The sequence below is a fragment of the Schistocerca gregaria genome, unplaced genomic scaffold, assembly GCF_023897955.1.
Source record: "Schistocerca gregaria isolate iqSchGreg1 unplaced genomic scaffold, iqSchGreg1.2 ptg000355l, whole genome shotgun sequence".
Classification (NCBI taxonomy): Eukaryota; Metazoa; Arthropoda; class Insecta; order Orthoptera; family Acrididae; genus Schistocerca; species Schistocerca gregaria.
Window position 1 is genome coordinate 613,271 of NW_026061814.1, and position 23,133 is coordinate 636,403.

Genomic DNA, 23,133 nt, shown 5'->3' on the forward strand with positions numbered 1-23,133 from the left:
ACAAAACAGTACTCTCTGACGCGTTTCAAGAGCACATCTGTCGATTCGCAGTGTTTCGTTATTTTCAACGAGATCCTAGCACTCTTCCTCCGCGCATTCTTGTTCAAACTGAGTTCATTACTGTAATTTCGCATCTTACGTTTAATACAGTAGTTTAAAATGCTTGTGGAAGCATCTTTGTCGCACCTGAGAGTTTTTCATGAAAAGAGGGCTGGCAGGTGTAGTGACATAAAATTTAAAAGAAGAGAGGGAGCCAACAGCACCCGGTGTTCCCAGGCGGTCACCCATCCAAGTACTAACCGGGCCCGATGTTGCTTAACTTCGGGGATCGGACGAGAACCGGTGTATTCAACATGGTATGGCCGTTGGCGTCCTTATACAGTAGCCGCACGGCAGAAGAAGGCTTCGCCTCTCCTCCCAACACACGCAATCGCCGTTTTCGGTGGCACATTTGACGCAAAGCACGTCCTTCCACCTCGAAGGCGACGCGCAGTGCGGCGCGCCGCCACGTGGGTCAGACGCACAACACAGCTGCTCGTTGCACCGCCTGTCATTCGTTTGTTCGACAAAGTATCCATCTCTTGTAGCGATGGAAGGTAAATTTTTGTTTACAAATTTGCCGTTGTGCACTGCTACAAAACAATATGCCCTGACGTATTTCACAACATTTCTGTCACTTCATACTGTTTTGTTATTTCCAGAGACTCTTTGGAAGTCTTCCTTGGCGCACTCTTTTCAAACTGAGTTCCTTAATATCGTATCTTACGATAGTTTAAAATCAGTATGGAAGCATCTTTGTCACATGAGAAAGGTAGCATGAAAAAAGGGCTGGCAGGGGTAGTGACAAGATAGCAAGAAATGAAGACAGAGGGAAGCGTTCTCACCTGCCTGACACTCGTCGCGCTTCCAGATATTTGCGTAATTTGCACGGTTCATTCTCGGCTGTCCCCTTCCGTCCCGACTTGTCCCGACTTTGCTCGACTGCCGCTCGCTGCCGCTCGGGTCGCGGTCCATATGACAGCACAAGTACGAGAAGCATCTGCGAGATGGGCGCGGCCCGAACCGGCGAGTCCGAGGCGCCGTGTGCGGGCGTTCGGAGCTACCAGTGCCGCTCTGTGCTGCGCTGTGCCGTGGAAAGGTGCGAAAACATGCACACAAGACACAGGCTTTTCGGCAAAGTATACATCTCTTGTAGCGACGAAAGGTAAATTTTTGTTTACAAATTTGCCCTTGTGCACTGCTACAAAACAATATGCCCTGACGTTTTTCACAACATTTCTGTCACTTCATACTGTTTTTATTATTCCAGAGACTCTTTGGAAGTCTTACTTGGCGCACTCTTTTCAAACTGAGTTCCTTAATATCGTATCTTACGATAGTTTAAAATCAGTATGGAAGCATCTTTGTCACATGAGAAAGGTAGCATGAAAAAAGGGCTGGCAGGAGTAGTGACAAGAAAGCAAGAAATGAAGACAGCCAGAGTTCCCAGGCGGTCGCCGATCCGAATACTGACGTTGTTGCTTTTCTTCGGTGGTCGGACGGGAACAGGTCTTTCTTTAATGTAGTTAGTTTTTGGAATTTAGCGCTCCTACAAAACAGTACTCTCTGACGCGTTTCAAGAGCACATCTGTCGATTCGCAGTGTTTCGTTATTTTCAACGAGATCCTAGCACTCTTCCTCCGCGCATTCTTGTTCAAACTGAGTTCATTACTGTAATTTCGCATCTTACGTTTAATACAGTAGTTTAAAATGCTTGTGGAAGCATCTTTGTCGCACCTGAGAGTTTTTCATGAAAAGAGGGCTGGCAGGTGTAGTGACATAAAATTTAAAAGAAGAGAGGGAGCCAACAGCACCCGGTGTTCCCAGGCGGTCACCCATCCAAGTACTAACCGGGCCCGATGTTGCTTAAATTCGGGGATCGGACGAGAACCGGTGTATTCAACATGGTATGGCCGTTGGCGTCCTTATACAGTAGCCGCACGGCAGAAGAAGGCTTCGCCTCTCCTCCCAACACACGCAATCGCCGTTTTCGGTGGCACATTTGACGCAAAGCACGTCCTTCCACCTCGAAGGCGACGCGCAGTGCGGCGCGCCGCCACGTGGGTCAGACGCACAACACAGCTGCTCGTTGCACCGCCTGTCATTCGTTTGTTCGACAAAGTATCCATCTCTTGTAGCGATGGAAGGTAAATTTTTGTTTACAAATTTGCCGTTGTGCACTGCTACAAAACAATATGCCCTGACGTATTTCACAACATTTCTGTCACTTCATACTGTTTTGTTATTTCCAGAGACTCTTTGGAAGTCTTCCTTGGCGCACTCTTTTCAAACTGAGTTCCTTAATATCGTATCTTACGATAGTTTAAAATCAGTATGGAAGCATCTTTGTCACATGAGAAAGGTAGCATGAAAAAAGGGCTGGCAGGGGTAGTGACAAGATAGCAAGAAATGAAGACAGAGGGAAGCGTTCTCACCTGCCTGACACTCGTCGCGCTTCCAGATATTTGCGTAATTTGCACGGTTCATTCTCGGCTGTCCCCTTCCGTCCCGACTTGTCCCGACTTTGCTCGACTGCCGCTCGCTGCCGCTCGGGTCGCGGTCCATATGACAGCACAAGTACGAGAAGCATCTGCGAGATGGGCGCGGCCCGAACCGGCGAGTCCGAGGCGACGTGTGCGGGCGTTCGGAGCTACCAGTGCCGCTCTGTGCTGCGCTGTGCCGTGGAAAGGTGCGAAAACATGCACACAAGACACAGGCTTTTCGGCAAAGTATACATCTCTTGTAGCGACGAAAGGTAAATTTTTGTTTACAAATTTGCCTTTGTGCACTGCTACAAAACAATATGCCCTGACGTTTTTCACAACATTTCTGTCACTTCATACTGTTTTTATTATTCCAGAGACTCTTTGGAAGTCTTACTTGGCGCACTCTTTTCAAACTGAGTTCCTTAATATCGTGTCTTACGATAGTTTAAAATCAGTATGGAAGCATCTTTGTCACATGAGAAAGGTAGCATGAAAAAAGGGCTGGCAGGAGTAGTGACAAGAAAGCAAGAAATGAAGACAGCCAGAGTTCCCAGGCGGTCGCCGATCCGAATACTGACGTTGTTGCTTTTCTTCGGTGGTTGGACGGGAACAGGTCTTTCTTTAATGTAGTTAGTTTTTGGAATTTAGCGCTCCTACAAAACAGTACTCTCTGACGCGTTTCAAGAGCACATCTGTCGATTCGCAGTGTTTCGTTATTTTCAACGAGATCCTAGCACTCTTCCTCCGCGCATTCTTGTTCAAACTGAGTTCATTACTGTAATTTCGCATCTTACGTTTAATACAGTAGTTTAAAATGCTTGTGGAAGCATCTTTGTCGCACCTGAGAGTTTTTCATGAAAAGAGGGCTGGCAGGTGCAGTGACATAAAATTTAAAAGAAGAGAGGGAGCCAACAGCACCCGGTGTTCCCAGGCGGTCACCCATCCAAGTACTAACCGGGCCCGATGTTGCTTAACTTCGGGGATCGGACGAGAACCGGTGTATTCAACATGGTATGGCCGTTGGCGTCCTTATACAGTAGCCGCACGGCAGAAGAAGGCTTCGCCTCTCCTCCCAACACACGCAATCGCCGTTTTCGGTGGCACATTTGACGCAAAGCACGTCCTTCCACCTCGAAGGCGACGCGCAGTGCGGCGCGCCGCCACGTGGGTCAGACGCACAACACAGCTGCTCGTTGCACCGCCTGTCATTCGTTTGTTCGACAAAGTATCCATCTCTTGTAGCGATGGAAGGTAAATTTTTGTTTACAAATTTGCCGTTGTGCACTGCTACAAAACAATATGCCCTGACGTATTTCACAACATTTCTGTCACTTCATACTGTTTTGTTATTTCCAGAGACTCTTTGGAAGTCTTCCTTGGCGCACTCTTTTCAAACTGAGTTCCTTAATATCGTATCTTACGATAGTTTAAAATCAGTATGGAAGCATCTTTGTCACATGAGAAAGGTAGCATGAAAAAAGGGCTGGCAGGGGTAGTGACAAGATAGCAAGAAATGAAGACAGAGGGAAGCGTTCTCACCTGCCTGACACTCGTCGCGCTTCCAGATATTTGCGTAATTTGCACGGTTCATTCTCGGCTGTCCCCTTCCGTCCCGACTTGTCCCGACTTTGCTCGACTGCCGCTCGCTGCCGCTCGGGTCGCGGTCCATATGACAGCACAAGTACGAGAAGCATCTGCGAGATGGGCGCGGCCCGAACCGGCGAGTCCGAGGCGCCGTGTGCGGGCGTTCGGAGCTACCAGTGCCGCTCTGTGCTGCGCTGTGCCGTGGAAAGGTGCGAAAACATGCACACAAGACACAGGCTTTTCGGCAAAGTATACATCTCTTGTAGCGACGAAAGGTAAATTTTTGTTTACAAATTTGCCCTTGTGCACTGCTACAAAACAATATGCCCTGACGTTTTTCACAACATTTCTGTCACTTCATACTGTTTTTATTATTCCAGAGACTCTTTGGAAGTCTTACTTGGCGCACTCTTTTCAAACTGAGTTCCTTAATATCGTATCTTACGATAGTTTAAAATCAGTATGGAAGCATCTTTGTCACATGAGAAAGGTAGCATGAAAAAAGGGCTGGCAGGAGTAGTGCCAAGAAAGCAAGAAATGAAGACAGCCAGAGTTCCCAGGCGGTCGCCGATCCGAATACTGACGTTGTTGCTTTTCTTCGGTGGTCGGACGGGAACAGGTCTTTCTTTAATGTAGTTAGTTTTTGGAATTTAGCGCTCCTACAAAACAGTACTCTCTGACGCGTTTCAAGAGCACATCTGTCGATTCGCAGTGTTTCGTTATTTTCAACGAGATCCTAGCACTCTTCCTCCGCGCATTCTTGTTCAAACTGAGTTCATTACTGTAATTTCGCATCTTACGTTTAATACAGTAGTTTAAAATGCTTGTGGAAGCATCTTTGTCGCACCTGAGAGTTTTTCATGAAAAGAGGGCTGGCAGGTGTAGTGACATAAAATTTAAAAGAAGAGAGGGAGCCAACAGCACCCGGTGTTCCCAGGCGGTCACCCATCCAAGTACTAACCGGGCCCGATGCTGCTTAACTTCGGTGATCGGACGAGAACCGGTGTATTCAACATGGTATGGCCGCTGGCGTCCTTATACAGTAGCCGCACGGCAGAAGAAGGCTTCGCCTCTCCTCCCAACACACGCAATCGCCGTTTTCGGTGGCACATTTGACGCAAAGCACGTCCTTCCACCTCGAAGGCGACGCGCAGTGCGGCGCGCCGCCACGTGGGTCAGACGCACATCACAGCTGCTCGTTGCACCGCCTGTCATTCGTTTGTTCGACAAAGTATCCATCTCTTGTAGCGATGGAAGGTAAATTTTTGTTTACAAATTTGCCGTTGTGCACTGCTACAAAACAATATGCCCTGACGTATTTCACAACATTTCTGTCACTTCATACTGTTTTGTTATTTCCAGAGACTCTTTGGAAGTCTTCCTTGGCGCACTCTTTTCAAACTGAGTTCCTTAATATCGTATCTTACGATAGTTTAAAATCAGTATGGAAGCATCTTTGTCACATGAGAAAGGTAGCATGAAAAAAGGGCTGGCAGGGGTAGTGACAAGATAGCAAGAAATGAAGACAGAGGGAAGCGTTCTCACCTGCCTGACACTCGTCGCGCTTCCAGATATTTGCGTAATTTGCACGGTTCATTCTCGGCTGTCCCCTTCCGTCCCGACTTGTCCCGACTTTGCTCGACTGCCGCTCGCTGCCGCTCGGGTCGCGGTCCATATGACAGCACAAGTACGAGAAGCATCTGCGAGATGGGCGCGGCCCGAACCGGCGAGTCCGAGGCGCCGTGTGCGGGCGTTCGGAGCTACCAGTGCCGCTCTGTGCTGCGCTGTGCCGTGGAAAGGTGCGAAAACATGCACACAAGACACAGGCTTTTCGGCAAAGTATACATCTCTTGTAGCGACGAAAGGTAAATTTTTGTTTACAAATTTGCCCTTGTGCACTGCTACAAAACAATATGCCCTGACGTTTTTCACAACATTTCTGTCACTTCATACTGTTTTTATTATTCCAGAGACTCTTTGGAAGTCTTACTTGGCGCACTCTTTTCAAACTGAGTTCCTTAATATCGTGTCTTACGATAGTTTAAAATCAGTATGGAAGCATCTTTGTCACATGAGAAAGGTAGCATGAAAAAAGGGCTGGCAGGAGTAGTGACAAGAAAGCAAGAAATGAAGACAGCCAGAGTTCCCAGGCGGTCGCCGATCCGAATACTGACGTTGTTGCTTTTCTTCGGTGGTTGGACGGGAACAGGTCTTTCTTTAATGTAGTTAGTTTTTGGAATTTAGCGCTCCTACAAAACAGTACTCTCTGACGCGTTTCAAGAGCACATCTGTCGATTCGCAGTGTTTCGTTATTTTCAACGAGATCCTAGCACTCTTCCTCCGCGCATTCTTGTTCAAACTGAGTTCATTACTGTAATTTCGCATCTTACGTTTAATACAGTAGTTTAAAATGCTTGTGGAAGCATCTTTGTCGCACCTGAGAGTTTTTCATGAAAAGAGGGCTGGCAGGTGCAGTGACATAAAATTTAAAAGAAGAGAGGGAGCCAACAGCACCCGGTGTTCCCAGGCGGTCACCCATCCAAGTACTAACCGGGCCCGATGTTGCTTAACTTCGGTGATCGGACGAGAACCGGTGTATTCAACATGGTATGGCCGTTGGCGTCCTTATACAGTAGCCGCACGGCAGAAGAACGCTTCGCCTCTCCTCCCAACACACGCAATCGCCGTTTTCGGTGGCACATTTGACGCAAAGCACGTCCTTCCACCTCGAAGGCGACGCGCAGTGCGGCGCGCCGCCACGTGGGTCAGACGCACAACACAGCTGCTCGTTGCACCGCCTGTCATTCGTTTGTTCGACAAAGTATCCATCTCTTGTAGCGATGGAAGGTAAATTTTTGTTTACAAATTTGCCGTTGTGCACTGCTACAAAACAATATGCCCTGACGTATTTCACAACATTTCTGTCACTTCATACTGTTTTGTTATTTCCAGAGACTCTTTGGAAGTCTTCCTTGGCGCACTCTTTTCAAACTGAGTTCCTTAATATCGTATCTTACGATAGTTTAAAATCAGTATGGAAGCATCTTTGTCACATGAGAAAGGTAGCATGAAAAAAGGGCTGGCAGGGGTAGTGACAAGATAGCAAGAAATGAAGACAGAGGGAAGCGTTCTCACCTGCCTGACACTCGTCGCGCTTCCAGATATTTGCGTAATTTGCACGGTTCATTCTCGGCTGTCCCCTTCCGTCCCGACTTGTCCCGACTTTGCTCGACTGCCGCTCGCTGCCGCTCGGGTCGCGGTCCATATGACAGCACAAGTACGAGAAGCATCTGCGAGATGGGCGCGGCCCGAACCGGCGAGTCCGAGGCGCCGTGTGCGGGCGTTCGGAGCTACCAGTGCCGCTCTGTGCTGCGCTGTGCCGTGGAAAGGTGCGAAAACATGCACACAAGACACAGGCTTTTCGGCAAAGTATACATCTCTTGTAGCGACGAAAGGTAAATTTTTGTTTACAAAGTTGCCCTTGTGCACTGCTACAAAACAATATGCCCTGACGTTTTTCACAACATTTCTGTCACTTCATACTGTTTTTATTATTCCAGAGACTCTTTGGAAGTCTTACTTGGCGCACTCTTTTCAAACTGAGTTCCTTAATATCGTGTCTTACGATAGTTTAAAATCAGTATGGAAGCATCTTTGTCACATGAGAAAGGTAGCATGAAAAAAGGGCTGGCAGGAGTAGTGACAAGAAAGCAAGAAATGAAGACAGCCAGAGTTCCCAGGCGGTCGCCGATCCGAATACTGACGTTGTTGCTTTTCTTCGGTGGTTGGACGGGAACAGGTCTTTCTTTAATGTAGTTAGTTTTTGGAATTTAGCGCTCCTACAAAACAGTACTCTCTGACGCGTTTCAAGAGCACATCTGTCGATTCGCAGTGTTTCGTTATTTTCAACGAGATCCTAGCACTCTTCCTCCGCGCATTCTTGTTCAAACTGAGTTCATTACTGTAATTTCGCATCTTACGTTTAATACAGTAGTTTAAAATGCTTGTGGAAGCATCTTTGTCGCACCTGAGAGTTTTTCATGAAAAGAGGGCTGGCAGGTGCAGTGACATAAAATTTAAAAGAAGAGAGGGAGCCAACAGCACCCGGTGTTCCCAGGCGGTCACCCATCCAAGTACTAACCGGGCCCGATGTTGCTTAACTTCGGTGATCGGACGAGAACCGGTGTATTCAACATGGTATGGCCGTTGGCGTCCTTATACAGTAGCCGCACGGCAGAAGAACGCTTCGCCTCTCCTCCCAACACACGCAATCGCCGTTTTCGGTGGCACATTTGACGCAAAGCACGTCCTTCCACCTCGAAGGCGACGCGCAGTGCGGCGCGCCGCCACGTGGGTCAGACGCACAACACAGCTGCTCGTTGCACCGCCTGTCATTCGTTTGTTCGACAAAGTATCCATCTCTTGTAGCGATGGAAGGTAAATTTTTGTTTACAAATTTGCCGTTGTGCACTGCTACAAAACAATATGCCCTGACGTATTTCACAACATTTCTGTCACTTCATACTGTTTTGTTATTTCCAGAGACTCTTTGGAAGTCTTCCTTGGCGCACTCTTTTCAAACTGAGTTCCTTAATATCGTATCTTACGATAGTTTAAAATCAGTATGGAAGCATCTTTGTCACATGAGAAAGGTAGCATGAAAAAAGGGCTGGCAGGGGTAGTGACAAGATAGCAAGAAATGAAGACAGAGGGAAGCGTTCTCACCTGCCTGACACTCGTCGCGCTTCCAGATATTTGCGTAATTTGCACGGTTCATTCTCGGCTGTCCCCTTCCGTCCCGACTTGTCCCGACTTTGCTCGACTGCCGCTCGCTGCCGCTCGGGTCGCGGTCCATATGACAGCACAAGTACGAGAAGCATCTGCGAGATGGGCGCGGCCCGAACCGGCGAGTCCGAGTCGCCGTGTGCGGGCGTTCGGAGCTACCAGTGCCGCTCTGTGCTGCGCTGTGCCGTGGAAAGGTGCGAAAACATGCACACAAGACACAGGCTTTTCGGCAAAGTATACATCTCTTGTAGCGACGAAAGGTAAATTTTTGTTTACAAATTTGCCCTTGTGCACTGCTACAAAACAATATGCCCTGACGTTTTTCACAACATTTCTGTCACTTCATACTGTTTTTATTATTCCAGAGACTCTTTGGAAGTCTTACTTGGCGCACTCTTTTCAAACTGAGTTCCTTAATATCGTATCTTACGATAGTTTAAAATCAGTATGGAAGCATCTTTGTCACATGAGAAAGGTAGCATGAAAAAAGGGCTGGCAGGAGTAGTGCCAAGAAAGCAAGAAATGAAGACAGCCAGAGTTCCCAGGCGGTCGCCGATCCGAATACTGACGTTGTTGCTTTTCTTCGGTGGTCGGACGGGAACAGGTCTTTCTTTAATGTAGTTAGTTTTTGGAATTTAGCGCTCCTACAAAACAGTACTCTCTGACGCGTTTCAAGAGCACATCTGTCGATTCGCAGTGTTTCGTTATTTTCAACGAGATCCTAGCACTCTTCCTCCGCGCATTCTTGTTCAAACTGAGTTCATTACTGTAATTTCGCATCTTACGTTTAATACAGTAGTTTAAAATGCTTGTGGAAGCATCTTTGTCGCACCTGAGAGTTTTTCATGAAAAGAGGGCTGGCAGGTGTAGTGACATAAAATTTAAAAGAAGAGAGGGAGCCAACAGCACCCGGTGTTCCCAGGCGGTCACCCATCCAAGTACTAACCGGGCCCGATGCTGCTTAACTTCGGTGATCGGACGACAACCGGTGTATTCAACATGGTATGGCCGCTGGCGTCCTTATACAGTAGCCGCACGGCAGAAGAAGGCTTCGCCTCTCCTCCCAACACACGCAATCGCCGTTTTCGGTGGCACATTTGACGCAAAGCACGTCCTTCCACCTCGAAGGCGACGCGCAGTGCGGCGCGCCGCCACGTGGGTCAGACGCACAACACAGCTGCTCGTTGCACCGCCTGTCATTCGTTTGTTCGACAAAGTATCCATCTCTTGTAGCGATGGAAGGTAAATTTTTGTTTACAAATTTGCCGTTGTGCACTGCTACAAAACAATATGCCCTGACGTATTTCACAACATTTCTGTCACTTCATACTGTTTTGTTATTTCCAGAGACTCTTTGGAAGTCTTCCTTGGCGCACTCTTTTCAAACTGAGTTCCTTAATATCGTATCTTACGATAGTTTAAAATCAGTATGGAAGCATCTTTGTCACATGAGAAAGGTAGCATGAAAAAAGGGCTGGCAGGGGTAGTGACAAGATAGCAAGAAATGAAGACAGAGGGAAGCGTTCTCACCTGCCTGACACTCGTCGCGCTTCCAGATATTTGCGTAATTTGCACGGTTCATTCTCGGCTGTCCCCTTCCGTCCCGACTTGTCCCGACTTTGCTCGACTGCCGCTCGCTGCCGCTCGGGTCGCGGTCCATATGACAGCACAAGTACGAGAAGCATCTGCGAGATGGGCGCGGCCCGAACCGGCGAGTCCGAGGCGCCGTGTGCGGGCGTTCGGAGCTACCAGTGCCGCTCTGTGCTGCGCTGTGCCGTGGAAAGGTGCGAAAACATGCACACAAGACACAGGCTTTTCGGCAAAGTATACATCTCTTGTAGCGACGAAAGGTAAATTTTTGTTTACAAATTTGCCCTTGTGCACTGCTACAAAACAATATGCCCTGACGTTTTTCACAACATTTCTGTCACTTCATACTGTTTTTATTATTCCAGAGACTCTTTGGAAGTCTTACTTGGCGCACTCTTTTCAAACTGAGTTCCTTAATATCGTATCTTACGATAGTTTAAAATCAGTATGGAAGCATCTTTGTCACATGAGAAAGGTAGCATGAAAAAAGGGCTGGCAGGAGTAGTGACAAGAAAGCAAGAAATGAAGACAGCCAGAGTTCCCAGGCGGTCGCCGATCCGAATACTGACGTTGTTGCTTTTCTTCGGTGGTCGGACGGGAACAGGTCTTTCTTTAATGTAGTTAGTTTTTGGAATTTAGCGCTCCTACAAAACAGTACTCTCTGACGCGTTTCAAGAGCACATCTGTCGATTCGCAGTGTTTCGTTATTTTCAACGAGATCCTAGCACTCTTCCTCCGCGCATTCTTGTTCAAACTGAGTTCATTACTGTAATTTCGCATCTTACGTTTAATACAGTAGTTTAAAATGCTTGTGGAAGCATCTTTGTCGCACCTGAGAGTTTTTCATGAAAAGAGGGCTGGCAGGTGTAGTGACATAAAATTTAAAAGAAGAGAGGGAGCCAACAGCACCCGGTGTTCCCAGGCGGTCACCCATCCAAGTACTAACCGGGCCCGATGTTGCTTAACTTCGGTGATCGGACGAGAACCGGTGTATTCAACATGGTATGGCCGTTGGCGTCCTTATACAGTAGCCGCACGGCAGAAGAAGGCTTCGCCTCTCCTCCCAACACACGCAATCGCCGTTTTCGGTGGCACATTTGACGCAAAGCACGTCCTTCCACCTCGAAGGCGACGCGCAGTGCGGCGCGCCGCCACGTGGGTCAGACGCACAACACAGCTGCTCGTTGCACCGCCTGTCATTCGTTTGTTCGACAAAGTATCCATCTCTTGTAGCGATGGAAGGTAAATTTTTGTTTACAAATTTGCCGTTGTGCACTGCTACAAAACAATATGCCCTGACGTATTTCACAACATTTCTGTCACTTCATACTGTTTTGTTATTTCCAGAGACTCTTTGGAAGTCTTCCTTGGCGCACTCTTTTCAAACTGAGTTCCTTAATATCGTATCTTACGATAGTTTAAAATCAGTATGGAAGCATCTTTGTCACATGAGAAAGGTAGCATGAAAAAAGGGCTGGCAGGGGTAGTGACAAGATAGCAAGAAATGAAGACAGAGGGAAGCGTTCTCACCTGCCTGACACTCGTCGCGCTTCCAGATATTTGCGTAATTTGCACGGTTCATTCTCGGCTGTCCCCTTCCGTCCCGACTTGTCCCGACTTTGCTCGACTGCCGCTCGCTGCCGCTCGGGTCGCGGTCCATATGACAGCACAAGTACGAGAAGCATCTGCGAGATGGGCGCGGCCCGAACCGGCGAGTCCGAGGCGCCGTGTGCGGGCGTTCGGAGCTACCAGTGCCGCTCTGTGCTGCGCTGTGCCGTGGAAAGGTGCGAAAACATGCACACAAGACACAGGCTTTTCGGCAAAGTATACATCTCTTGTAGCGACGAAAGGTAAATTTTTGTTTACAAATTTGCCCTTGTGCACTGCTACAAAACAATATGCCCTGACGTTTTTCACAACATTTCTGTCACTTCATACTGTTTTTATTATTCCAGAGACTCTTTGGAAGTCTTACTTGGCGCACTCTTTTCAAACTGAGTTCCTTAATATCGTATCTTACGATAGTTTAAAATCAGTATGGAAGCATCTTTGTCACATGAGAAAGGTAGCATGAAAAAAGGGCTGGCAGGAGTAGTGACAAGAAAGCAAGAAATGAAGACAGCCAGAGTTCCCAGGCGGTCGCCGATCCGAATACTGACGTTGTTGCTTTTCTTCGGTGGTCGGACGGGAACAGGTCTTTCTTTAATGTAGTTAGTTTTTGGAATTTAGCGCTCCTACAAAACAGTACTCTCTGACGCGTTTCAAGAGCACATCTGTCGATTCGCAGTGTTTCGTTATTTTCAACGAGATCCTAGCACTCTTCCTCCGCGCATTCTTGTTCAAACTGAGTTCATTACTGTAATTTCGCATCTTACGTTTAATACAGTAGTTTAAAATGCTTGTGGAAGCATCTTTGTCGCACCTGAGAGTTTTTCATGAAAAGAGGGCTGGCAGGTGTAGTGACATAAAATTTAAAAGAAGAGAGGGAGCCAACAGCACCCGGTGTTCCCAGGCGGTCACCCATCCAAGTACTAACCGGGGCCGATGTTGCTTAACTTCGGTGATCGGACGAGAACCGGTGTATTCAACATGGTATGGCCGTTGGCGTCCTTATACAGTAGCCGCACGGCAGAAGAAGGCTTCGCCTCTCCTCCCAACACACGCAATCGCCGTTTTCGGTGGCACATTTGACGCAAAGCACGTCCTTCCACCTCGAAGGCGACGCGCAGTGCGGCGCGCCGCCACGTGGGTCAGACGCACAACACAGCTGCTCGTTGCACCGCCTGTCATTCGTTTGTTCGACAAAGTATCCATCTCTTGTAGCGATGGAAGGTAAATTTTTGTTTACAAATTTGCCGTTGTGCACTGCTACAAAACAATATGCCCTGACGTATTTCACAACATTTCTGTCACTTCATACTGTTTTGTTATTTCCAGAGACTCTTTGGAAGTCTTCCTTGGCGCACTCTTTTCAAACTGAGTTCCTTAATATCGTATCTTACGATAGTTTAAAATCAGTATGGAAGCATCTTTGTCACATGAGAAAGGTAGCATGAAAAAAGGGCTGGCAGGGGTAGTGACAAGATAGCAAGAAATGAAGACAGAGGGAAGCGTTCTCACCTGCCTGACACTCGTCGCGCTTCCAGATATTTGCGTAATTTGCACGGTTCATTCTCGGCTGTCCCCTTCCGTCCCGACTTGTCCCGACTTTGCTCGACTGCCGCTCGCTGCCGCTCGGGTCGCGGTCCATATGACAGCACAAGTACGAGAAGCATCTGCGAGATGGGCGCGGCCCGAACCGGCGAGTCCGAGGCGCCGTGTGCGGGCGTTCGGAGCTACCAGTGCCGCTCTGTGCTGCGCTGTGCCGTGGAAAGGTGCGAAAACATGCACACAAGACACAGGCTTTTCGGCAAAGTATACATCTCTTGTAGCGACGAAAGGTAAATTTTTGTTTACAAATTTGCCCTTGTGCACTGCTACAAAACAATATGCCCTGACGTTTTTCACAACATTTCTGTCACTTCATACTGTTTTTATTATTCCAGAGACTCTTTGGAAGTCTTACTTGGCGCACTCTTTTCAAACTGAGTTCCTTAATATCGTATCTTACGATAGTTTAAAATCAGTATGGAAGCATCTTTGTCACATGAGAAAGGTAGCATGAAAAAAGGGCTGGCAGGAGTAGTGACAAGAAAGCAAGAAATGAAGACAGCCAGAGTTCCCAGGCGGTCGCCGATCCGAATACTGACGTTGTTGCTTTTCTTCGGTTGTCGGACGGGAACAGGTCTTTCTTTAATGTAGTTAGTTTTTGGAATTTAGCGCTCCTACAAAACAGTACTCTCTGACGCGTTTCAAGAGCACATCTGTCGATTCGCAGTGTTTCGTTATTTTTCAACGAGATCCTAGCACTCTTCCTCCGCGCATTCTTGTTCAAACTGAGTTCATTACTGTAATTTCGCATCTTACGTTTAATACAGTAGTTTAAAATGCTTGTGGAAGCATCTTTGTCGCACCTGAGAGTTTTTCATGAAAAGAGGGCTGGCAGGTGTAGTGACATAAAATTTAAAAGAAGAGAGGGAGCCAACAGCACCCGGTGTTCCCAGGCGGTCACCCATCCAAGTACTAACCGGGCCCGATGTTGCTTAACTTCGGTGATCGGACGAGAACCGGTGTATTCAACATGGTATGGCCGTTGGCGTCCTTATACAGTAGCCGCACGGCAGAAGAAGGCTTCGCCTCTCCTCCCAACACACGCAATCGCCGTTTTCGGTGGCACATTTGACGCAAAGCACGTCCTTCCACCTCGAAGGCGACGCGCAGTGCGGCGCGCCGCCACGTGGGTCAGACGCACAACACAGCTGCTCGTTGCACCGCCTGTCATTCGTTTGTTCGACAAAGTATCCATCTCTTGTAGCGATGGAAGGTAAATTTTTGTTTACAAATTTGCCGTTGTGCACTGCTACAAAACAATATGCCCTGACGTATTTCACAACATTTCTGTCACTTCATAGTTTTGTTATTTCCAGAGACTCTTTGGAAGTCTTCCTTGGCGCACTCTTTTCAAACTGAGTTCCTTAATATCGTATCTTACGATAGTTTAAAATCAGTATGGAAGCATCTTTGTCACATGAGAAAGGTAGCATGAAAAAAGGGCTGGCAGGGGTAGTGACAAGATAGCAAGAAATGAAGACAGAGGGAAGCGTTCTCACCTGCCTGACACTCGTCGCGCTTCCAGATATTTGCGTAATTTGCACGGTTCATTCTCGGCTGTCCCCTTCCGTCCCGACTTGTCCCGACTTTGCTCGACTGCCGCTCGCTGCCGCTCGGGTCGCGGTCCATATGACAGCACAAGTACGAGAAGCATCTGCGAGATGGGCGCGGCCCGAACCGGCGAGTCCGAGGCGCCGTGTGCGGGCGTTCGGAGCTACCAGTGCCGCTCTGTGCTGCGCTGTGCCGTGGAAAGGTGCGAAAACATGCACACAAGACACAGGCTTTTCGGCAAAGTATACATCTCTTGTAGCGACGAAAGGTAAATTTTTGTTTACAAATTTGCCCTTGTGCACTGCTACAAAACAATATGCCCTGACGTTTTTCACAACATTTCTGTCACTTCATACTGTTTTTATTATTCCAGAGACTCTTTGGAAGTCTTACTTGGCGCACTCTTTTCAAACTGAGTTCCTTAATATCGTATCTTACGATAGTTTAAAATCAGTATGGAAGCATCTTTGTCACATGAGAAAGGTAGCATGAAAAAAGGGCTGGCAGGAGTAGTGACAAGAAAGCAAGAAATGAAGACAGCCAGAGTTCCCAGGCGGTCGCCGATCCGAATACTGACGTTGTTGCTTTTCTTCGGTGGTCGGACGGGAACAGGTCTTTCTTTAATGTAGTTAGTTTTTGGAATTTAGCGCTCCTACAAAACAGTACTCTCTGACGCGTTTCAAGAGCACATCTGTCGATTCGCAGTGTTTCGTTATTTTCAACGAGATCCTAGCACTCTTCCTCCGCGCATTCTTGTTCAAACTGAGTTCATTACTGTAATTTCGCATCTTACGTTTAATACAGTAGTTTAAAATGCTTGTGGAAGCATCTTTGTCGCACCTGAGAGTTTTTCATGAAAAGAGGGCTGGCAGGTGTAGTGACATAAAATTTAAAAGAAGAGAGGGAGCCAACAGCACCCGGTGTTCCCAGGCGGTCACCCATCCAAGTACTAACCGGGCCCGATGTTGCTTAACTTCGGTGATCGGACGAGAACCGGTGTATTCAACATGGTATGGCCGTTGGCATCCTTATACAGTAGCCGCACGGCAGAAGAAGGCTTCGCCTCTCCTCCCAACACACGCAATCGCCGTTTTCGGTGGCACATTTGACGCAAAGCACGTCCTTCCACCTCGAAGGCGACGCGCAGTGCGGCGCGCCGCCACGTGGGTCAGACGCACAACACAGCTGCTCGTTGCACCGCCTGTCATTCGTTTGTTCGACAAAGTATCCATCTCTTGTAGCGATGGAAGGTAAATTTTTGTTTACAAATTTGCCGTTGTGCACTGCTACAAAACAATATGCCCTGACGTATTTCACAACATTTCTGTCACTTCATACTGTTTTGTTATTTCCAGAGACTCTTTGGAAGTCTTCCTTGGCGCACTCTTTTCAAACTGAGTTCCTTAATATCGTATCTTACGATAGTTTAAAATCAGTATGGAAGCATCTTTGTCACATGAGAAAGGTAGCATGAAAAAAGGGCTGGCAGGGGTAGTGACAAGATAGCAAGAAATGAAGACAGAGGGAAGCGTTCTCACCTGCCTGACACTCGTCGCGCTTCCAGATATTTGCGTAATTTGCACGGTTCATTCTCGGCTGTCCCCTTCCGTCCCGACTTGTCCCGACTTTGCTCGACTGCCGCTCGCTGCCGCTCGGGTCGCGGTCCATATGACAGCACAAGTACGAGAAGCATCTGCGAGATGGGCGCGGCCCGAACCGGCGAGTCCGAGGCGCCGTGTGCGGGCGTTCGGAGCTACCAGTGCCGCTCTGTGCTGCGCTGTGCCGTGGAAAGGTGCGAAAACATGCACACAAGACACAGGCTTTTCGGCAAAGTATACATCTCTTGTAGCGACGAAAGGTAAATTTTTGTTTACAAATTTGCCCTTGTGCACTGCTACAAAACAATATGCCCTGACGTTTTTCACAACATTTCTGTCACTTCATACTGTTTTTATTATTCCAGAGACTCTTTGGAAGTCTTACTTGGCGCACTCTTTTCAAACTGAGTTCCTTAATATCGTATCTTACGATAGTTTAAAATCAGTATGGAAGCATCTTTGTCACATGAGAAAGGTAGCATGAAAAAAGGGCTGGCAGGAGTAGTGACAAGAAAGCAAGAAATGAAGACAGCCAGAGTTCCCAGGCGGTCGCCGATCCGAATACTGACGTTGTTGCTTTTCTTCGGTGGTCGGACGGGAACAGGTCTTTCTTTAATGTAGTTAGTTTTTGGAATTTAGCGCTCCTACAAAACAGTACTCTCTGACGCGTTTCAAGAGCACATCTGTCGATTCGCAGTGTTTCGTTATTTTCAACGAGATCCTAGCACTCTTCCTCCGCGCATTCTTGTTCAAACTGAGTTCATTACTGTAATTTCGCATCTTACGTTTAATACAGTAGTTTAAAATGCTTGTGGAAGCATCTTTGTCGCACCTGAGAGTTTTTCATGAAAAGAGGGCTGGCAGGTGTAGTGACATAAAATTTAAAAGAAGAGAGGGAGCCAACAGCACCCGGTGTTCCCAGGCGGTCACCCATCCAAGTACTAACCGGGCCCGATGTTGCTTAACTTCGGTGATCGGACGAGAACCGGTGTATTCAACATGGTATGGCCGTTGGCGTCCTTATACAGTAGCCGCACGGCAGAAGAAGGCTTCGCCTCTCCTCCCAACACACGCAATCGCCGTTTTCGGTGGCACATTTGACGCAAAGCACGTCCTTCCACCTCGAAGGCGACGCGCAGTGCGGCGCGCCGCCACGTGGGTCAGACGCACAACACAGCTGCTCGTTGCACCGCCTGTCATTCGTTTGTTCGACAAAGTATCCATCTCTTGTAGCGATGGAAGGTAAATTTTTGTTTACAAATTTGCCGTTGTGCACTGCTACAAAACAATATGCCCTGACGTATTTCACAACATTTCTGTCACTTCATACTGTTTTGTTATTTCCAGAGACTCTTTGGAAGTCTTCCTTGGCGCACTCTTTTCAAACTGAGTTCCTTAATATCGTATCTTACGATAGTTTAAAATCAGTATGGAAGCATCTTTGTCACATGAGAAAGGTAGCATGAAAAAAGGGCTGGCAGGGGTAGTGACAAGATAGCAAGAAATGAAGACAGAGGGAAGCGTTCTCACCTGCCTGACACTCGTCGCGCTTCCAGATATTTGCGTAATTTGCACGGTTCATTCTCGGCTGTCTCCTTCCGTCCCGACTTGTCCCGACTTTGCTCGACTGCCGCTCGCTGCCGCTCGGGTCGCGGTCCATATGACAGCACAAGTACGAGAAGCATCTGCGAGATGGGCGCGGCCCGAACCGGCGAGTCCGAGGCGCCGTGTGCGGGCGTTCGGAGCTACCAGTGCCGCTCTGTGCTGCGCTGTGCCGTGGAAAGGTGCGAAAACATGCACACAAGACACAGGCTTTTCGGCAAAGTATACATCTCTTGTAGCGACGAAAGGTAAATTTTTGTTTACAAATTTGCCCTTGTGCACTGCTACAAAACAATATGCCCTGACGTTTTTCACAACATTTCTGTCACTTCATACTGTTTTTATTATTCCAGAGACTCTTTGGAAGTCTTACTTGGCGCACTCTTTTCAAACTGAGTTCCTTAATATCGTATCTTACGATAGTTTAAAATCAGTATGGAAGCATCTTTGTCACATGAGAAAGGTAGCATGAAAAAAGGGCTGGCAGGAGTAGTGACAAGAAAGCAAAGAAATGAAGACAGCCAGAGTTCCCAGGCGGTCGCCGATCCGAATACTGACGTTGTTGCTTTTCTTCGGTGGTCGGACGGGAACAGGTCTTTCTTTAATGTAGTTAGTTTTTGGAATTTAGCGCTCCTACAAAACAGTACTCTCTGACGCGTTTCAAGAGCACATCTGTCGATTCGCAGTGTTTCGTTATTTTCAACGAGATCCTAGCACTCTTCCTCCGCGCATTCTTGTTCAAACTGAGTTCATTACTGTAATTTCGCATCTTACGTTTAATACAGTAGTTTAAAATGCTTGTGGAAGCATCTTTGTCGCACCTGAGAGTTTTTCATGAAAAGAGGGCTGGCAGGTGTAGTGACATAAAATTTAAAAGAAGAGAGGGAGCCAACAGCACCCGGTGTTCCCAGGCGGTCACCCATCCAAGTACTAACCGGGCCCGATGTTGCTTAACTTCGGTGATCGGACGAGAACCGGTGTATTCAACATGGTATGGCCGTTGGCGTCCTTATACAGTAGCCGCACGGCAGAAGAAGGCTTCGCCTCTCCTCCCAACACACGCAATCGCCGTTTTCGGTGGCACATTTGACGCAAAGCACGTCCTTCCACCTCGAAGGCGACGCGCAGTGCGGCGCGCCGCCACGTGGGTCAGACGCACAACACAGCTGCTCGTTGCACCGCCTGTCATTCGTTTGTTCGACAAAGTATCCATCTCTTGTAGCGATGGAAGGTAAATTTTTGTTTACAAATTTGCCGTTGTGCACTGCTACAAAACAATATGCCCTGACGTATTTCACAACATTTCTGTCACTTCATACTGTTTTGTTATTTCCAGAGACTCTTTGGAAGTCTTCCTTGGCGCACTCTTTTCAAACTGAGTTCCTTAATATCGTATCTTACGATAGTTTAAAATCAGTATGGAAGCATCTTTGTCACATGAGAAAGGTAGCATGAAAAAAGGGCTGGCAGGGGTAGTGACAAGATAGCAAGAAATGAAGACAGAGGGAAGCGTTCTCACCTGCCTGACACTCGTCGCGCTTCCAGATATTTGCGTAATTTGCACGGTTCATTCTCGGCTGTCTCCTTCCGTCCCGACTTGTCCCGACTTTGCTCGACTGCCGCTCGCTGCCGCTCGGGTCGCGGTCCATATGACAGCACAAGTACGAGAAGCATCTGCGAGATGGGCGCGGCCCGAACCGGCGAGTCCGAGGCGCCGTGTGCGGGCGTTCGGAGCTACCAGTGCCGCTCTGTGCTGCGCTGTGCCGTGGAAAGGTGCGAAAACATGCACACAAGACACAGGCTTTTCGGCAAAGTATACATCTCTTGTAGCGACGAAAGGTAAATTTTTGTTTACAAATTTGCCCTTGTGCACTGCTACAAAACAATATGCCCTGACGTTTTTCACAACATTTCTGTCACTTCATACTGTTTTTATTATTCCAGAGACTCTTTGGAAGTCTTACTTGGCGCACTCTTTTCAAACTGAGTTCCTTAATATCGTATCTTACGATAGTTTAAAATCAGTATGGAAGCATCTTTGTCACATGAGAAAGGTAGCATGAAAAAAGGGCTGGCAGGAGTAGTGACAAGAAAGCAAGAAATGAAGACAGCCAGAGTTCCCAGGCGGTCGCCGATCCGAATACTGACGTTGTTGCTTTTCTTCGGTGGTCGGACGGGAACAGGTCTTTCTTTAATGTAGTTAGTTTTTGGAATTTAGCGCTCCTACAAAACAGTACTCTCTGACGCGTTTCAAGAGCACATCTGTCGATTCGCAGTGTTTCGTTATTTTCAACGAGATCCTAGCACTCTTCCTCCGCGCATTCTTGTTCAAACTGAGTTCATTACTGTAATTTCGCATCTTACGTTTAATACAGTAGTTTAAAATGCTTGTGGAAGCATCTTTGTCGCACCTGAGAGTTTTTCATGAAAAGAGGGCTGGCAGGTGTAGTGACATAAAATTTAAAAGAAGAGAGGGAGCCAACAGCACCCGGTGTTCCCAGGCGGTCACCCATCCAAGTACTAACCGGGCCCGATGTTGCTTAACTTCGGTGATCGGACGAGAACCGGTGTATTCAACATGGTATGGCCGTTGGCGTCCTTATACAGTAGCCGCACGGCAGAAGAAGGCTTCGCCTCTCCTCCCAACACACGCAATCGCCGTTTTCGGTGGCACATTTGACGCAAAGCACGTCCTTCCACCTCGAAGGCGACGCGCAGTGCGGCGCGCCGCCACGTGGGTCAGACGCACAACACAGCTGCTCGTTGCACCGCCTGTCATTCGTTTGTTCGACAAAGTATCCATCTCTTGTAGCGATGGAAGGTAAATTTTTGTTTACAAATTTGCCGTTGTGCACTGCTACAAAACAATATGCCCTGACGTATTTCACAACATTTCTGTCACTTCATACTGTTTTGTTATTTCCAGAGACTCTTTGGAAGTCTTCCTTGGCGCACTCTTTTCAAACTGAGTTCCTTAATATCGTATCTTACGATAGTTTAAAATCAGTATGGAAGCATCTTTGTCACATGAGAAAGGTAGCATGAAAAAAGGGCTGGCAGGGGTAGTGACAAGATAGCAAGAAATGAAGACAGAGGGAAGCGTTCTCACCTGCCTGACACTCGTCGCGCTTCCAGATATTTGCGTAATTTGCACGGTTCATTCTCGGCTGTCTCCTTCCGTCCCGACTTGTCCCGACTTTGCTCGACTGCCGCTCGCTGCCGCTCGGGTCGCGGTCCATATGACAGCACAAGTACGAGAAGCATCTGCGAGATGGGCGCGGCCCGAACCGGCGAGTCCGAGGCGCCGTGTGCGGGCGTTCGGAGCTACCAGTGCCGCTCTGTGCTGCGCTGTGCCGTGGAAAGGTGCGAAAACATGCACACAAGACACAGGCTTTTCGGCAAAGTATACATCTCTTGTAGCGACGAAAGGTAAATTTTTGTTTACAAATTTGCCCTTGTGCACTGCTACAAAACAATATGCCCTGACGTTTTTCACAACATTTCTGTCACTTCATACTGTTTTTATTATTCCAGAGACTCTTTGGAAGTCTTACTTGGCGCACTCTTTTCAAACTGAGTTCCTTAATATCGTATCTTACGATAGTTTAAAATCAGTATGGAAGCATCTTTGTCACATGAGAAAGGTAGCATGAAAAAAGGGCTGGCAGGAGTAGTGACAAGAAAGCAAAGAAATGAAGACAGCCAGAGTTCCCAGGCGGTCGCCGATCCGAATACTGACGTTGTTGCTTTTCTTCGGTGGTCGGACGGGAACAGGTCTTTCTTTAATGTAGTTAGTTTTTGGAATTTAGCGCTCCTACAAAACAGTACTCTCTGACGCGTTTCAAGAGCACATCTGTCGATTCGCAGTGTTTCGTTATTTTCAACGAGATCCTAGCACTCTTCCTCCGCGCATTCTTGTTCAAACTGAGTTCATTACTGTAATTTCGCATCTTACGTTTAATACGGTAGTTTAAAATGCTTGTGGAAGCATCTTTGTCGCACCTGAGAGTTTTTCATGAAAAGAGGGCTGGCAGGTGTAGTGACATAAAATTTAAAAGAAGAGAGGGAGCCAACAGCACCCGGTGTTCCCAGGCGGTCACCCATCCAAGTACTAACCGGGCCCGATGTTGCTTAACTTCGGTGATCGGACGAGAACCGGTGTATTCAACATGGTATGGCCGTTGGCGTCCTTATACAGTAGCCGCACGGCAGAAGAAGGCTTCGCCTCTCCTCCCAACACACGCAATCGCCGTTTTCGGTGGCACATTTGACGCAAAGCACGTCCTTCCACCTCGAAGGCGACGCGCAGTGCGGCGCGCCGCCACGTGGGTCAGACGCACAACACAGCTGCTCGTTGCACCGCCTGTCATTCGTTTGTTCGACAAAGTATCCATCTCTTGTAGCGATGGAAGGTAAATTTTTGTTTACAAATTTGCCGTTGTGCACTGCTACAAAACAATATGCCCTGACGTATTTCACAACATTTCTGTCACTTCATACTGTTTTGTTATTTCCAGAGACTCTTTGGAAGTCTTCCTTGGCGCACTCTTTTCAAACTGAGTTCCTTAATATCGTATCTTACGATAGTTTAAAATCAGTATGGAAGCATCTTTGTCACATGAGAAAGGTAGCATGAAAAAAGGGCTGGCAGGGGTAGTGACAAGATAGCAAGAAATGAAGACAGAGGG

General features: G+C 47.8%; 15 non-coding genes across 15 annotated transcripts; all 15 read right to left on the minus strand.

The window, feature by feature from the left end:
- Positions 1 to 251: 251 nt before the first annotated feature.
- Positions 252 to 370, minus strand: LOC126307827 (5S ribosomal RNA). The gene has a single exon (XR_007553801.1). It is a non-coding gene; the product is annotated as a 5S ribosomal RNA (ribosomal RNA).
- Positions 371 to 1,841: 1,471 nt separating this feature from the next.
- On the minus strand, positions 1,842 to 1,960 carry LOC126307893 (5S ribosomal RNA). Its single transcript, XR_007553860.1, has one exon. It is a non-coding gene; the product is annotated as a 5S ribosomal RNA (ribosomal RNA).
- Positions 1,961 to 3,431: 1,471 nt separating this feature from the next.
- LOC126307829 (5S ribosomal RNA) lies at positions 3,432 to 3,550 on the minus strand. The gene has a single exon (XR_007553802.1). It is a non-coding gene; the product is annotated as a 5S ribosomal RNA (ribosomal RNA).
- Positions 3,551 to 5,021: 1,471 nt separating this feature from the next.
- LOC126307775 (5S ribosomal RNA) lies at positions 5,022 to 5,140 on the minus strand. Its single transcript, XR_007553753.1, has one exon. It is a non-coding gene; the product is annotated as a 5S ribosomal RNA (ribosomal RNA).
- Positions 5,141 to 6,611: 1,471 nt separating this feature from the next.
- LOC126308008 (5S ribosomal RNA) lies at positions 6,612 to 6,730 on the minus strand. Its single transcript, XR_007553942.1, has one exon. It is a non-coding gene; the product is annotated as a 5S ribosomal RNA (ribosomal RNA).
- Positions 6,731 to 8,201: 1,471 nt separating this feature from the next.
- Positions 8,202 to 8,320, minus strand: LOC126308009 (5S ribosomal RNA). Its single transcript, XR_007553943.1, has one exon. It is a non-coding gene; the product is annotated as a 5S ribosomal RNA (ribosomal RNA).
- Positions 8,321 to 9,791: 1,471 nt separating this feature from the next.
- Positions 9,792 to 9,910, minus strand: LOC126307894 (5S ribosomal RNA). The gene has a single exon (XR_007553861.1). It is a non-coding gene; the product is annotated as a 5S ribosomal RNA (ribosomal RNA).
- A 1,471-nt stretch (positions 9,911 to 11,381) lies between these two features.
- On the minus strand, positions 11,382 to 11,500 carry LOC126308010 (5S ribosomal RNA). Its single transcript, XR_007553944.1, has one exon. It is a non-coding gene; the product is annotated as a 5S ribosomal RNA (ribosomal RNA).
- Positions 11,501 to 12,971: 1,471 nt separating this feature from the next.
- Positions 12,972 to 13,090, minus strand: LOC126307814 (5S ribosomal RNA). Its single transcript, XR_007553789.1, has one exon. It is a non-coding gene; the product is annotated as a 5S ribosomal RNA (ribosomal RNA).
- A 1,472-nt stretch (positions 13,091 to 14,562) lies between these two features.
- Positions 14,563 to 14,681, minus strand: LOC126308011 (5S ribosomal RNA). The gene has a single exon (XR_007553945.1). It is a non-coding gene; the product is annotated as a 5S ribosomal RNA (ribosomal RNA).
- A 1,469-nt stretch (positions 14,682 to 16,150) lies between these two features.
- On the minus strand, positions 16,151 to 16,269 carry LOC126308012 (5S ribosomal RNA). Its single transcript, XR_007553946.1, has one exon. It is a non-coding gene; the product is annotated as a 5S ribosomal RNA (ribosomal RNA).
- A 1,471-nt stretch (positions 16,270 to 17,740) lies between these two features.
- LOC126308013 (5S ribosomal RNA) lies at positions 17,741 to 17,859 on the minus strand. The gene has a single exon (XR_007553947.1). It is a non-coding gene; the product is annotated as a 5S ribosomal RNA (ribosomal RNA).
- A 1,472-nt stretch (positions 17,860 to 19,331) lies between these two features.
- On the minus strand, positions 19,332 to 19,450 carry LOC126308014 (5S ribosomal RNA). Its single transcript, XR_007553948.1, has one exon. It is a non-coding gene; the product is annotated as a 5S ribosomal RNA (ribosomal RNA).
- Positions 19,451 to 20,921: 1,471 nt separating this feature from the next.
- LOC126308015 (5S ribosomal RNA) lies at positions 20,922 to 21,040 on the minus strand. The gene has a single exon (XR_007553949.1). It is a non-coding gene; the product is annotated as a 5S ribosomal RNA (ribosomal RNA).
- Positions 21,041 to 22,512: 1,472 nt separating this feature from the next.
- LOC126308018 (5S ribosomal RNA) lies at positions 22,513 to 22,631 on the minus strand. Its single transcript, XR_007553951.1, has one exon. It is a non-coding gene; the product is annotated as a 5S ribosomal RNA (ribosomal RNA).
- Between the last annotated feature and the right edge of the window lie 502 nt (positions 22,632 to 23,133).